Source organism: Peromyscus californicus, unplaced genomic scaffold (genome assembly GCF_007827085.1).
Source record: "Peromyscus californicus insignis strain IS unplaced genomic scaffold, ASM782708v3 Scaffold_8__1_contigs__length_139910024, whole genome shotgun sequence".
NCBI lineage: Eukaryota > Metazoa > Chordata > Mammalia > Rodentia > Cricetidae > Peromyscus > Peromyscus californicus.
In genome coordinates, this window is record NW_026294606.1 from 6,481,061 (window position 1) to 6,495,860 (window position 14,800).

General features: G+C 46.4%; 1 protein-coding gene across 1 annotated transcript in view; it reads left to right on the forward strand.

Moving 5' to 3' along the window:
* Spock1 (SPARC (osteonectin), cwcv and kazal like domains proteoglycan 1) overlaps window positions 1-14,800 on the forward strand; it is a 495,109-nt gene that overhangs the window by 138,794 nt on the left and 341,515 nt on the right. The gene's annotated exons all lie outside the window — the stretch shown is intronic.

Consider the following 14,800-nt stretch of genomic DNA (forward strand, 5'->3'; position numbering starts at 1 on the left):
TGCCCTACACATAAGAACCCAATAACAACTTGGTGAGGAATTTAGGAAATTCGTGATGCACCTTAAGTCCAAGAATAGAGCACCAGAGGCAGTTACTTACATTATGACTATCTTCAGCTCATTTTTCGATCTACAGAATAGTTGGCTACATTAGGTGCTTATGAAATATTTGATGAATGATTAATTGACTTTTAATGATGAAATTTAGCTTTGTACCTTTGAGGAAAAGTGTTTTCTGGCATAATAACAACAGTAGCTGTTTTTGGTTGGGCCCTGTGGTGTACCAGCTCTCATTCTAGATGTTTCTCCTAAATTCTCTTGAGATATCTTGACAGCCTGCATTAGTGGATTTTACTCTTAAGGACAAGAGACAGCAGAGAGAAGTGGGGAGGCTTGCTCCAAGCCACACGGACATGAGTCACAGAAGATTCGCATCCTATCCTGTCTGACTTCAGACACCTGTCCATGTGGCCTCCATCTTTTCCCGGGCTTCAGACCAGGAAGCTTCTCATTCAAGTTCATGGCTTTGCCTTCCAGAGAAGGCTAGTTAGAGGTGTGTTATGAGGGGGGTTACCTATGCCTCTCTTTAATTGTGGTATGCCGTTCAAAGATGAATTGGAAAGGAGAGAGCCAGCAAAGAGAGGCCACTGAGGCTGATTCCCACCTCCTACCAAATCAGACGGGCCCCAGAGCAAGAACTTAGAAGTGTGCCAGGCAGTGCCCTCAGCCACTCGCTCTATGCTAATAAAATGAAAGCACACCACAGCGCTGGGCGGACAACATCCTCTGTGGGAAATACTGTCATATTGTCAATTCTCATGGCTGCCTAGAAAACCTCAAGCCTTCTCAGTCGATCTCCTGATGAAGGCGGGCAGTGCCCAGCATTGCTTCTATGAAAGAAACTTCTGCATTGCACCCCCAAGCCCTTGCCAGTTGAATTTCTTGTCTGGTGAGCTGCCTTACCAAATGGCCTGAGTTTCTGGCTCAGCAAACCTATTGCCATAATTGTAGCTAGAGTTTTCCTGCCTGGCCCACAGTCAGGACAAATCTCTCTCACCCGCCAGTTCCAAGCCGCTCAAACCCGATCAAATAAACACAGAGACTTATATTGGTTTCAAACTGTATGGCCGTGGCAGGCTTCTTGCTAACTGTTCTTACAGCTTAAATTAATCCATTTCTATTAATCTATACCTTGCCACGTGGCTTGTGGCTTACCGGTACTTTACATCTTCCTTGTCCTGATGGCGGCTGGCAGTGTCTCCCTCACCCAGCTTCCTGTTCTCTCAATTCTCCTCTCTGTTAGTCCCGCCTTACTTCCTGCCTGGCCACTGACCAATCAGTGATTTATTCATTGACCAATCAGCAACACATTTGACATACAGACCATCCCACAGCACATAATAGTTTCACATTTTGACCACACAGGGCACAGATATTGTACAACGAGGGGGTAATTAAATACCTGCCCAACACTCAATAGGGGGCCATGGCATCAGGGTCCTTTAAAACACTGTATGACTTCCTTTTCTGCTGCTGTGACAAAACACCATGATTAAATGGCAACTTACAGAAGAATTTATTTGAGTTTAGGATTCCTGAGGCTAGAGTCCACGTGGTGGGGACAGCTTGGCAGCAAGCATCACCTGCACTCAAGTGTGTCAGGGTGGAATTATGAATGAATATGCCCTCCATGTTCCATAAACTGGAAGCTCATGTCCCTTGAAAAATAACCACATTTTTGGAAATTGGGGCATGGAGACAAGCAATGACCTTAGTATAGTGGTACTTTTATACCCACTTTTATAAAGGGTATGTGTATGTATTTGTTGTACTTTAAGTTTTATTTAGTATTTTATTATTACTAATTTTTAAAATTTTTTCTTTTTTCTTTTTATTAACAATTTTTCTGTTCATTTTACATACCAACCACAGATCTCCCTCTCTTCCCTCCTCCTGCTCCCCCAGCCTTCCCCCTCAACCCACCCCCCATTCCCACCTCTTCCAAGGCAAGGTCTCCCATGGGAAGTCACTGATTTATTTTTATGTGTGGGGATTTTGCCTGTGTATATGTCTATGTACCATGTAGCTTCCTCTGGAGGCCAAAGGAGGGCATTAGATCCCCTAGGACTGGAGTTACAGACAGTTGTGAGCCACCATGTGGGTGCTGGGAATTGAACCCAGGTTCTGTGGAAGAGCAGCCAGTGCTCTTACAGCTGAGCCATCTCTCCAGACCCTTGTTGCAGGTTTCATGATGAGTGTTCCTGCTATTCCGATGAAAAATCTCACAGGTCTGTGTTGTACTGAGCGTCACACATTCATTTGACAACTGAAAGTTGCTTCAGAAGGTGGATGGGGACTTGCAGGCCAGAGTGTGCTAGCCCTCAGCCTTGAGCCTGATGGGTCTTCCGTGTGGAGAAGCTGTCTTAGGCATTAGGTTAGACAATTGCAGCTGAGTCCAGCCTCCTAGTAATTTCTCTTGAACTCACCCAGAAGGCCAACAGGTGAGTAAAACAGGAATGGCATTTCTATAGCAGCCCATCCTCAGCAGAGACCACTAGGTGATCCCAGGTGCCACCACACTGGTATAAGAACAGTGTGTAGTCATGCCTGTGTCTTCCTGATACACAGAACTATGATAGGGGGACAGTTTAAAGATACTGAAGTGTGACATGGCATTGTGTATCTGGGATGCCGTCACTGAAGCAGTAGTCCTTTTCTTCACGCCACACTCACCCATTGGCCTTAGCCTGGGTTTGCTCCTAACCTTCCTGGCAGCTGCTCCCCTCTGTCCCTGGAGTACCAAGGTTCTGAGCTGTTTCTTTCCTGATTTCCTTTGCTCCAAACCTCTGTGGCATCTCTTGGAACAGTGTCCGCTGTGTCTGTGTCTTCATATAGTTACTCAGGGACCTGCCCTCAGACAGCCCGTGCTGTGTAAACTGGTAAATGAAGGTACATCTCAACTCTTTGTCTCTTGCTGTGTTTCCCTTCCGATCTCAAGACTCAAGAATGAATGGGTAGCTGGCCTTCACCTTGCTCAGTGCCTTGCTTGGCGAAGCCTCCTCTCTTACCTCCTTGTCTGTATCCCACTAAAGCCGTGTGCTGGAAACCTAATCCCCTGTATGTCACAATAAGGCCCTTTGTGAAACAAGATTTTTAGAACAATACAGTCAAGCTGAGATAATTAAGGTAGGCCTTGTAACCTAGTATTATTAGTTTGTTTTTCATGTAGAGCAATATTTGGGCTCAGAGATAGACAGGCACTGGTGGAAGACTATAAAGAGATGCAGCCATCTGAAGATGAAGTCAGAGATGGGGTCATGTACCTGTAAGCCATGGGGTATGAAGTATTATCAGTTGCCATGAAGAGTCTAGTGCAGGGGCATGGCATGGATTCTGCCTCACGGCTCTCAGAAGAGCCCTCCTACCCAGCCTTGAAGTTAGACTTGGAGCATCAAGAACTTGAAGACGATATAATTCTGTCAGCTAAGCCACCCATCTTATGGCTACTTTGATACAACAGAAATGAATATGCCCCCCTCTGCCATCTATGTTGCAAACTTCATCTGTCTCCACAGTCCTGCTCCCAGCAAGCCACTCCGTGATCTCTCCCATTGCACAAGCCTGAAGCCTGGATTCTAATCTGAGAACTGGGCTGGCTTGACGTTAGGCGTGCATAACAGTAACGGTTTAATCAAGGCTCCCAGGTATTGAGGGCCTTTTGGCCATTATAGGTATTTCTTTGAGGAAGTGCAGAGCTGGAATTAAAAAGAGATGCAGACCCAGACATCTTTTATATCCATCCCATCCCTCTGTACTTGAGGCTTCCCGAGGGGCACTATTGATTTCTTCTCTCAGCCATGGGGCAGGCATATATTGAGAGTCACATGTATGTAAATAAGGACTCCGCAGCCTGCCCGCTTTTCTATTCTTCTGAGAACTATTGATTCTGACTTGGGAGCGTTACCTGCAAGTTCTCTCTTCACCAGTTTCTTCTTATTGTGAGTGAGCCGCACCAGTGTGTTGAGGTGCACAATGTAGGCTTTGTAAAGCATCTTGCAAGTTTGGCGGAACTCTTTGGAAGGCTGAGGGCGAGGAGGGCTGTTTTAGAGTTGTATTGATCTGCAGCAAGTTATTGAAGTTGTTGCAAATGCTTGCCTCCATTTTCCCATTCACTGATCACTGGTCTGCAGAATTGAGTCAGGTTCTGAAGGGCTGTTGGGCTGTCTTCTCTTGATGGAGATTTAAGCATGCCCCTGCACCCCATCCTTTACCCTTGTATTACCCTTGGCAACAGAGGAGCAACATCATTGTTGAAATTTTGTCTTGTATTGAAATGACTTTAATACATTTCCTATGCTTGGTTTATTCAAAATGTTTTTAAAAAACAGTTTGGGGGCAGGCAAAGGAATTGTTGTTTGTGGAAATCCTAGGCAGGGTACAAAGACATCAAAGTCTGCTATACTCAGAAAAAGCACATGCAAATCTTTCACATTAATAATTCACAGTTGAGTGCTGGCACTGTGGCCCCCTGTCACAAGTGACAATTTGTTTAACTTTGGTAAAGGGCACAGAATTGCTAAGCTCACAGGTTCTGTTTTGGTCTTACACTTGCTTTGCAGACTTGATTTAGGCAAATATCCGGTTTTATAAATGAGTAATTATGTATGTCAGGAAGGCTTGATTTTTAAGGGACAAAGTTGGTTCCATGGATGTTGTTATTACACACTATGGTCCTGATGAGACCTATCTGAACCTCCAGTTTCCTAGTGTTTATCTTTATCCCTTCTCCATTTCTCATTTATTCATTCTATACTGGCTGGGGACCACCATCTTCTAGGTTTAAACTTGGCTACAGACCAGCACAAGCACAGCCTTGGCTCATCAAGCTCCAATCTGTGTGCGCAGGATATGGTCCACAGCCCAGCAGCTTCAGCTCGACCTGAGAGCTGGTTAGAGATGGAGCATCATGGTCCCCTCTGCAGATCTACCAAACCACCTGGAGTTTATCAGGTGATTCCCGCTCTAGGCAGGAGGAAATGTACGCAGTGGGTAATCACAATATGACATGAAAATGTTCAAGTGTGGCCCCTGGGTGGAAAAGAGCAGCTCATGTCCACATACGGATGGGAAGGACTCAGAGAAGGTCTGGCAAGGTTGGGACTGTTCCAGCTGAGACCAAAAGTGTAAACAGGAGGAAGAAGGCTGACACTGGGTAGCCCCATGAAGTATGAGGTCCCAGACAGGGATGTGTGCTTCAACTCAGAGATGACAGCCTATTGGAGGAACTTTAGATTGTGAGTTGAGCTCATGCTGGGCAATAACATGGGAGTCCGAGTGAAGTTTCAGGGTCATACACAGGGAGCTTGGACTTTTCCCAGAAGGTCACAGGAGCTGTTGAGGCCTTCAAACAGAATTTGGTTTGAGAACATAACTGGACTGTAAACAATCCCCTGGGCTGATATGTGAGGAGGGTTAGTGCAGGGAAGAGTGGAGTGGGGGGCGTGTTTAGGCTTCAGTGACAGGTCTGGGAGAAGGTGGTGACACTAGGGAGGTCAGCAGTGGTATCTGAGAAGGACCTGGGAGCAGAGGATGGAAGGCCCACAGGAAGGGCCTTTGGTGGGTGCCCAGCAGAGCCCTGCAATCTTCCCTGACTCTCACTTCTTGGAGACTGTCCCAGCAGCCCTAGTCTGGGAAGCTTGGGTGTTTCTCAGTTCACCTCTGCACCTGATCACCTTCTTAAGGACAGATCTGTGGTTGTGCACAGAGCCAAGCAGGCAGCTGGGCACACTGTGCTAGCTGGAACCCTCCTTCTGAGCTGTGACCCCTTTTCAGGTGATGTTGACTTTCTTTGGCTGAAGAAGGTGAGCCTGGCAGAATTTGCTGGAAAAGCCATGTTTCCCTGTTTGATTCTCTTTGAGTGCTAATTCTTGTTTGTGTGGCGCTTCGCAGTTCGGGCAGACTTTTCATACCCAGCATCTCATTTACACTCCTTCCAGAAGCCGAGTGTGCCACTTCAGAAAAGGCCCTGCATCCCTGGCTCAGTGTTAATCAAAGGCTGATTATCTGCATCCTTCTCTCCTCCCACTCTTGCTTCCTGCCTTTGACTGGGACTTGGAGTTGGAAGCAGGCCAGGAGTCAGATGATGCAGATAAGTCAAAGGCACCCTGTCCCTTGGGGAGTGCCCCTCACGAGCCAGGAAGGTTCTAGTGGAAGGGGTGAGCACACTTCCGATGGCATTGGGGCTCTGACTCTGTGTAACTGGCTCCCTAGGCTGGGAGGGGACGGCATACTTCCAGCCTCCAGGGCTCATTATTCCTAGTCACTCCACTGTGCTCCAGGAGAGAAAGCTTAAGCAAGTGGGGAGGTTGGCTCCCTTGAAATTGTCTGAGAGGTGGCCTGCAGAAAGGAGAACTGGGATGTGTGAGGCATGGATGAGAGTTTGAATGCTGACTCCAATACCTCCATGTCTATATCATGAAGAGCCCAAGGGCCAGATGGTGCAGACGGAAGGTGCTTGTGAGGTGCACCCCGCCCCCCTCCTAGGAGGGCCTCTGTGACAACAGTACAGGTGAGGCTGTGTCTGTCCCACAGTGGTCCACAGCCAGCTGGTCAGAGGTCAGGCTCCATCTGGGAGCCTGTGGCACCGTGTGGAATTTGCTCACAGAGAGCTTCTTAGCTGTCATGTGTAGCAGCTGTAGCCAGGAATTCGTTTACTATTTCTGGGTTCAGCTCCCCTGCCCCAGATTTGGACTGGTCTGGAATGAGGATGAGTTGATTCTTTCAGGGTCTATCTACATTCTGAGATAGTTGGGTACAGCTAGAGTTAAAGAGCTTGGGAGTATGGGAGATTCATTATCTGTCCTAGGTGGATTATTGTAGGGACTTTCCAGACTCTGGGCCTGTATTTAAATTTTATTTTGAGAATTTATTTATTTTTTTATTTTATGTATGTAGTTGTTTTGCCGGTATGTATGTCTGTGCAGCACATATATGCAGTGTCTGCAGAAGTCAGAAGAGGGTGTCAGATCCCCTGGGACTGGAGTTACAGACAGTTGTGAGCTGCCGCGAAGGTACTGGGAATCAAACCCTGGTCCTCTGGAAGAATAGCCAGTGCTCTTAACTGCTGAGCCATCTCTCTAGACACAGGGCCTGTGTTTTTGCCAAGCCCAGATGATCCTTGGGATAAAACAAGTTGGGTGTACTAGGCTGTAGAATCTAGGCCATGTCCCTCTCTGTGTGAGTCATGGGTACCAAGGCAGGCATCAGGGACCATACACAAAGGTAGTTGCACATTCTGCCTTCAACTCCAAGAGCTAGTCATAGAGGAGACTGGGAGTGGACACAGCTGTGTCCCTGGACAGTCACTTCCTTTGTTGAACTGAGGCCGTGAGACGTGTGCCTTTCATTCTCAGCTCTGAAGGCACTTAGCTGTAGAATATCCAGTATGAATTCAAGGAGGTGGAGGGGACTTTTTGTGAGTTGGCGACCCCCAGTGTCTGGCATTGGCATTCCTGTTAAATATTGTTTGATCCTGTGTTTATTCTGATTTTGTACTGAAACAAACCCTGTATTCATTGAATTTGTTTTTGTGGGAAAGGAAAGCATGTGTGGTTCTTCCAGACTTTGCCTGAGAACTTTCTAGAAAGCTTTTGTTACTCAAGTCAACAGTACCACTGTTGGTGGCAGCTTTTGGAACTGCAAACCAATGTTGTTTGAGGAAATAACAAACATTTTCTTTGAAGTGGCCTGAGGGAAGGGAAAAAGGGTGTGTGTGTGTGTGTGTGTGTGTGTGTGTGTGTGTGTGTGTGTGTGTGTGTGTTTCAAGGAAGCTCTAAATGCCTGGGAAACTGAAACAGAACCTCTCTGAGTAGGATTTATAACTTGTATTTTAAAGCTTTTTTTTTTTTTGGTTTTTCGAGACAGGGTTTCTCTGTGTAGCTTTGCGCCTTTCCTGGAACTCACTTGGTAGTCCAGGCTGGCCTCGAACTCACAGAGATCCGCCTGGCTCTTTCTCCCGAGTGCTGGGATTAAAGGCGTGCGCCACCACCGCCCGGCGTATTTTAAAGCTTTTATACCAACCAGTGTTGTGTGAAGCCACTACCTTGAGGCAGGCCCTCAGCCTTGGCACGGTGGATGTTCTGGACCATCCCTGTGTGGGCAGCCGTCCTGTGTGGTGGCATCTGTTTAGTCACATCCCTGACCTCCCACACTGATGTCAGCACACTTCTGTCTCCTCATTTGTGACAATCAGAATACCTCCAGACATTACCAACATCCCCTGGAAGGCAAAATCATCCCCTTTAGAACTGCTGTGCTGGAGTGCACTGTGAACCTCCAGCCCACTTCAGTGACAGGCAGCATGTGACATAAGGTCACTGAGAGCTAAGATGTGACAACTGTCTTCACAGGTTATTTAGGGCAGCAGTGGAATGACTTCTGACTTGGAAGTAGACTAAGACATTCAGGTTTTATAAATGTCATTTTGATTTTTCAAAAGTCTAGAGGAAGCTGTAATGGATGGACTGGCATTCACAGCTCCACACTTGGGCTGAACATCTACACAGGAGCCACCATGGACCTTCCTCAGGTAGACAAGACAACTGTAGACTGCTGGACTGCACAAGCCTCTGAGCGTGGGTGTATGTGTGAAGGGGTAAGGGGATGAGGGGGTGTGTAATGTCTTTTCTCTTAGAAACTCTGCAGAATGGGCAAATGCTATTAGTTTTTGTAGTTTGGGGAAAGGGCTGTTAATTGTGTGACGTATGTTTCCATATAGAAAGTACATGTTCCAGAAAGGTTGGGATAAGATTTGCTGTGGAAGAAAGGTCTCTGGGCAGTCTTGTGTGTTTTCCAGCCTGGCTGCATGAGTATTGCTGAGCCTGTTGTGGAAGGCAGAACAGAAATCCCCTGTGTGGCACAGGGTCAGCCACTCCCATGGTCCCTGCTGTTATCCTGCCTCATCCCCAACTCTGCTTCCCCCAGGTACAGTTAGCTCCAGTCACCCATGGCTGGCAGACATTAAATGAAAAAAACTTTTAAAAAAGTTTATAGTTTTTAATTGTGTGCTTTTTGAGTAGTGGTATAAAATATCTCATTGTTGTGCTTGGGATGGGAGTCATCTCTTTGTCCAGTGTTTCCTTGTGTGGCCATTATATTGTCCCACATGACCACATGTGACTAGTGAAGGGTGAGTATGGTCCAGTAAGGTGCTCTCAGAGAGCTATGGAAGGAGAAAAGGAAGCAAAACAGACAGCCCACATTCCTGTGACTTTCATTGCAGTACATGGCCATAATTACTCTGCTGTACTATTAATTACACTAACAATTTCCTACTGTACATAATCTGGCAATTAAACTCTATTGTAGGTATGTATGTACAGAAAAAGAAATAATTAGACAGTTCATGATTTCTGCTATCTCCTGGGGGCCTTGGAGTATGTCTAGTGAAGACAAGGAACATCCTGTACTCATATTTGACTCTTCTACTAAAGGGCAATTAACGAGTTTGACCAATCAGCATTTCCCTAGCACTGTCGTGTGGTGTCTGCTTTCTAATCTTATGCTGGGACAAAGGTTCTCACTGGAAGACCCAGGAGCTGGAGAACCAGACTGAGGATATTGTATCAGAGAATTGTAGCTGAAGTTTCTCCAGTCCTGCCTGGGCCCTGCAACCCGCAGTCCCACAGCCACTCAGACCCAAGTAAACACACAGAGGCTTATATTAATTAAAACTACTTGGCCATTTAGCTCAGGCTTACCACTGACTAGCTCTTACACTTAAACTCAGCCCATTTCTGTTAATCTATGTGTTGCCACGTGTTCTGTGGCTTTACCTATAGGCCGTTACATGCTATTCCCTAGATGGCAGACTGGCATCTCCTGACTCAGCCTTCTACTTCCCAGAATTCTCCTCTTTGCTTATCCCACCTATACTATACTTCCTGCCTGGCTACTGGCCAGTCAGCATTTTATTTATCAATCAATCAGAGCAACACATTCACAGCATACGGAAAGACATCCCCAGCAGGGAATCATTCTTTTTTAAGGTTTATTTTATTTTTCATCATATGTATGTGTTCGTGTCCATGTGTGGGTGTGTGATGTGAGTATGGATGCCTGCAGAGGCTAGAGGTGATGGATCCTCTGGGAGCTAGACTTACAGGAGATATGGACCACTGGACTTGGGTTCTTGGGAATTGAACTTGGGTCCTCTGCAAAGGCAGTATGTGCTCTTAACTGCTGAGCTAATTAACTCCCCAGCCCCCCAGGGAATGACTCCTGCTTTGTAAAGTAGGAGGCTGGGGCCAACCCCAACAAAATCCTGTTTTTAGTGTGTCCTGTCTGATGTGGGAGTTTACAACAACCATTGGGTGAGTTTTCTACCTCTGCTGTGGGTGAAACTTGGGCAAGGGGTTGCAGAGCAGACAGACAGAGGAAATGCTTCATAATTTTGGAGCAGTTCATTCTTCCTTTTCACCAACACCTGCAGCTGAGTCATCATGGACAATAGTCAGGGTATAGATGGTCCTCTCCCCTCAGTGACCAGTGCCCCTGAAACTTCCCATGATAGTCACAGGGTTGGGCAGGCATCTGGCATCAGGGTATCCTTGCGTTGGTTGGAGACCAGCCTTTTGCAGAGTTCAGCTCATTTCCTGAAATTCAATTTTACCCACCCATTTAGCTATCCATATATCTATGTCTATGTCTATATCTATATCTATATCTATGTCTATGTCTATGTCTATGTCTATGTCTATGTCTATGTCTATGTCTATGTCTATGTCTATGTCTATATCTATATCTATATCTATATCCTGAGAGAGGCAGGTAGGAACGAATTGCGAAACAAAGTGTCAGCAGGAGCAAAGGACACAGAACTTGGAGACGAGTTTATGGAATAGTCCAGTCCTACAAAGTGCCCCGTTCCCTGGCTGCCTCTTTCCTCAGCCATGGGTCACTTCCTGTGCATTACCAGAGTTTTCCACCCCCAAACTGCTCTCCTATTGGAGCCTGGAACTCTAACCACATTTCTTCACTTAAGTACTTGGTGAAGACTCTATTCCCTTCCAGAAGGCTACTGCCTCTCATTCCTATTGACCAGTGCTTCTGTCTGCCAATACTCTATTGGAAATCTACCTTATTTGGTCCTGAATGGATAAGGAGGAGGTCAGGAAATCCCCCCTTGGGATTACAGTTACTACTTCCTTCATTGGACAGGCTAGAGATTGGCTGTGCTAACAAATGAATTTTTTATTTGTATTTTGAATTATTCATGGTGATCAATTCCACAGAGTGAGCTGAAAGAAGTGCCCAGACAAGGCATGTATTTTAGTGATGTAGGTATAAAATGCCTCTCAGATTTCTTCATTTTATTTTTCCCACATAGATAAATACTTGTTATAAAACTATTCATTATCACACTGGGAAGAGGGCATTCCTAGGCGGAGGGGATACTGGAGTGCTCTGCCTGTAGTAGACTTACTTCGGACATTATCTCAAACTGAAGTGTTTTTGCCAAGCGCTTTCTGTGGAGCCTTGCCTCTTACAGTGCCCTGTAGTTAAGTCTGCTTGGCGATGTGCATTATCGCAGGGGCAGCCCCGTGTGCCTCATCTGTGGGCCAGTCACTTAGGATGCTTCACAAGGCAAAGAATCAGAGAATCCTCTAGTGAAAAGTCTAGGACACTGGTTTTAAGACCACCCACTCCCCACTAGCTTGATAAGCATTTTGTCTTCTTTCCATGGCACATCTGTGGAAGTGTTGGTCTCCTGGGATTGGCTGTTATTTTGTCACGGTGAACAAGGAATTTTTGCAAACTTCTGTGGGCCCTGGCAGTGGACATAGAGAGGTGGAGTCTCTGCTCTCACCAGGAGGGCCCAGACTGTGTCGTCTGGCACCTTTGGGATACAGTTTCCTATCTATTACCCTATCTGGCTCCTAGGAACTCAGTATAAACCAATGGCACAAGAGGGTAAGAGCAGGTGAGTTCTGTGTTTTTGATAGTTCTCTACGGTCCTTAGCAGACACATTCTCTTTGTTAGTAGGTACAACCTCAAAAGAGTTGAGACATTTCATTTTTTTCCTTTTTAAATCACATTCCCCCTTCCCAAACTTTTGACATGATCCACCCTCCTGACACCTGGGCCATCTCCCCCAGAAGCACCTTGATACCCTCTGTTTGAGGTACACCTGTTCCCCTTTTGGATGTTCTCCATCCTTAGGATGAGTAAAGGCCCTGGAAACAGGTCTCACTGACTAGAGAAGACCCTGAACGCAGCTCCATCTATGCGTGTCTGCCAGGCACCGTGAGCAGGCACACACATTACAAGGTAGAATGTGCATCTTGTTTCTGAGACCTGCCTTGCATGTGTATAAAACATAGCTTGACATTGTTCCCCCTGAAGGAGACTGTAGCCTGGGTAGTACAGGAAATGTGAGCAGAGCCAGTTAAGAGCTCATGGGTGTGGTGGTGCATGTTAACTGGCAGAACAATGGAGTGTCTGATGACCAGGCATGAGTGAGGGAAGGGTCCTCATGAGATCTGAATCTCTATCATCAGTCCAGGGATCTGGAGGGTCACAAAGCCACTGTATACTTCTGCTCTGCAGTCTTCTTACCTGTGAGAGCACAGTGAAGGTCTGCTGTCTGCCCAGTCGCTTTGTTTGGTGAGGGCTGTAACTCCCGAGCATGTCTCAGGGGTGCGGGCCTTAAAGCTCACAGAGGTAAAGTGATTTGCTTTAGGATGGTCTCAGGAAGAGGCAAGGTTAGAGGTCCAGCCTGATTGTGCTGAATGGACAGGTTTTGACACAGATCGCAACCCTACACAGCCTCATGGTGAAGACCTGCTTGGGTGAGCTGTGGACAAAGGCCAGGGGCACTGGGCAGATGGCGAATGCCAGGTAATGCTGACCTGAGCCTGTGCAGAGGAGAAGGGCAGTTCACCTTTCTTGTTAAAATCCAAGATCAAGATCTCTTCAGGGACCATAGCTAGAGACCCAAAGTCCCTTAACTGTCTGCCTTCTGTGTGTATTTTAACCAAGTTTTTTTTTTTTTTCTTTAAAGAGGTCAATAAAGTAGAATTTACGAGCAGCTTCACACTGTGCCCCAGTGAATGCCCCTTGTAAATGTCATGGTCCAGCCCACCTGGAAGGATGAGACAAATAGGAAGTCAGGAGCTGTCACACACAGGGGCACACTGCCCATCAGGCCTGGGCTGGTCTCTCAGGGCAGGCCTGTGCTCTCAGGCTTGGAGTGTGGCATCTTCATATTAGGAACACACCTCCCAGGGGTTCAGGTTTACCATCTGTCAGCCAAGCCACTTCTTCAGGGCGTCTGCTCCACAGACCAGTATGAAACGAGGCTGTGGCTTCAAATCAGAATTATGGCTCATTCATAGCTCAATATGAACAAGCTTCTCTGCTCACACTATCCCCTCCAACCAACCCCAAACACCTCAATCCACAGATCAGATGAGAACATTCCAGGACTAGGAACAAAGTAATTTTCTCAAAAGAAAGCCGGGGATGGGAGATTTTAAAATGCAACTGAGAATTCAATGTTAGCTCAGTACAGGGGGCACAGATACCATCAGGACCAGATTCTAAGTGCTGGCCTTTAACCTCAGTTTGGACCTATTTGGGGGCATGCTGTGTTCTCAGAGCTGTGCCATCCACAGCAGCTTAGTAGAAAATGTCTTTTAGTTATGGAAACATTTTAAAGTTTCCCCTTGGTTTTAACTGGATTATGTAAACCACAGTAGCCAGAACATACAGTGCTTTGGTTGGCATAGGTGTGAATCAGTGCTCCACCCTGGAGCTGGGGTGGAGTCTAGCACAAAGCCAGGGCTAAATGCAGTAGGGAATGAGACATGGATGCTGATGGCCATGTTGTAGGTCATGTTGGCTTTCTCGGATCTGCTTTGGGCCTTGGTTGATGGAGAGTCCATATGCACGTTCATCTTTGTATTCCTGAAGCAGATAGAGATTTGTGTCCTGGCCTTGTACGTGCACTGGCATGACAACATATACTTAATAAAAGCAGTACTTATGGCTACAGCCATCATTTCAGTTTCTGCTACATGGTATTCACTGTTTGACACTTTGATGTATATTCTCAGACTTGCCTTTGAATGCCACCACCAGAGGCTGGCACTAGTCCAATTTAAAGATGGAGCAACACTCTGGAGGGGAGAGGATGCCTTGAAAAGTCACGTTCTTAGTGGAGAGGCTACATTGCTAAGAAGTCTGGTCTCCTGGCTAATCACTACCCCCATCCTGTGGACATTTATTAATATTTCTTGACAGATCAGAAGAAAGAATAAAGCTTATTCATATAGGAACATCAGGACATAATGCTGTTACACAGTGAATTGTGTGTGTGCATGCACATGTGTATGCTTGTGTGTGTATATGTTGTGTAGTTTGCAGACATCCCATTCTAAGAGCATGAGACTGAAATCTCTGGTCATACTGTGAATTGCTATTCAATTTTGGCCTTAGTTGGATGGTTGTCAGAGCCAGTGTTGCATGGATACTTATGATTAGACTGTACACAAGTGGAGGGTACTGTGGAATCTAATGCCAGGGGCCAACACTTAGTGCTTCATGGTACATGGTATCAAAAGTATGATGCAAAATCTTGGTCATTAGGGAGATGCAGATGATGAGTTTACAGTTCTATAAAACTGCAGTGGCTGTGCGTTCTTGAATACAGAGAAGTCAGGTGTGTGATGGCCTGAGCTGCAGACAAGGCTGACTCACTAGCCCAGTCAAGGCTTGCTTTCCTGTAGTCCCATCCCACAG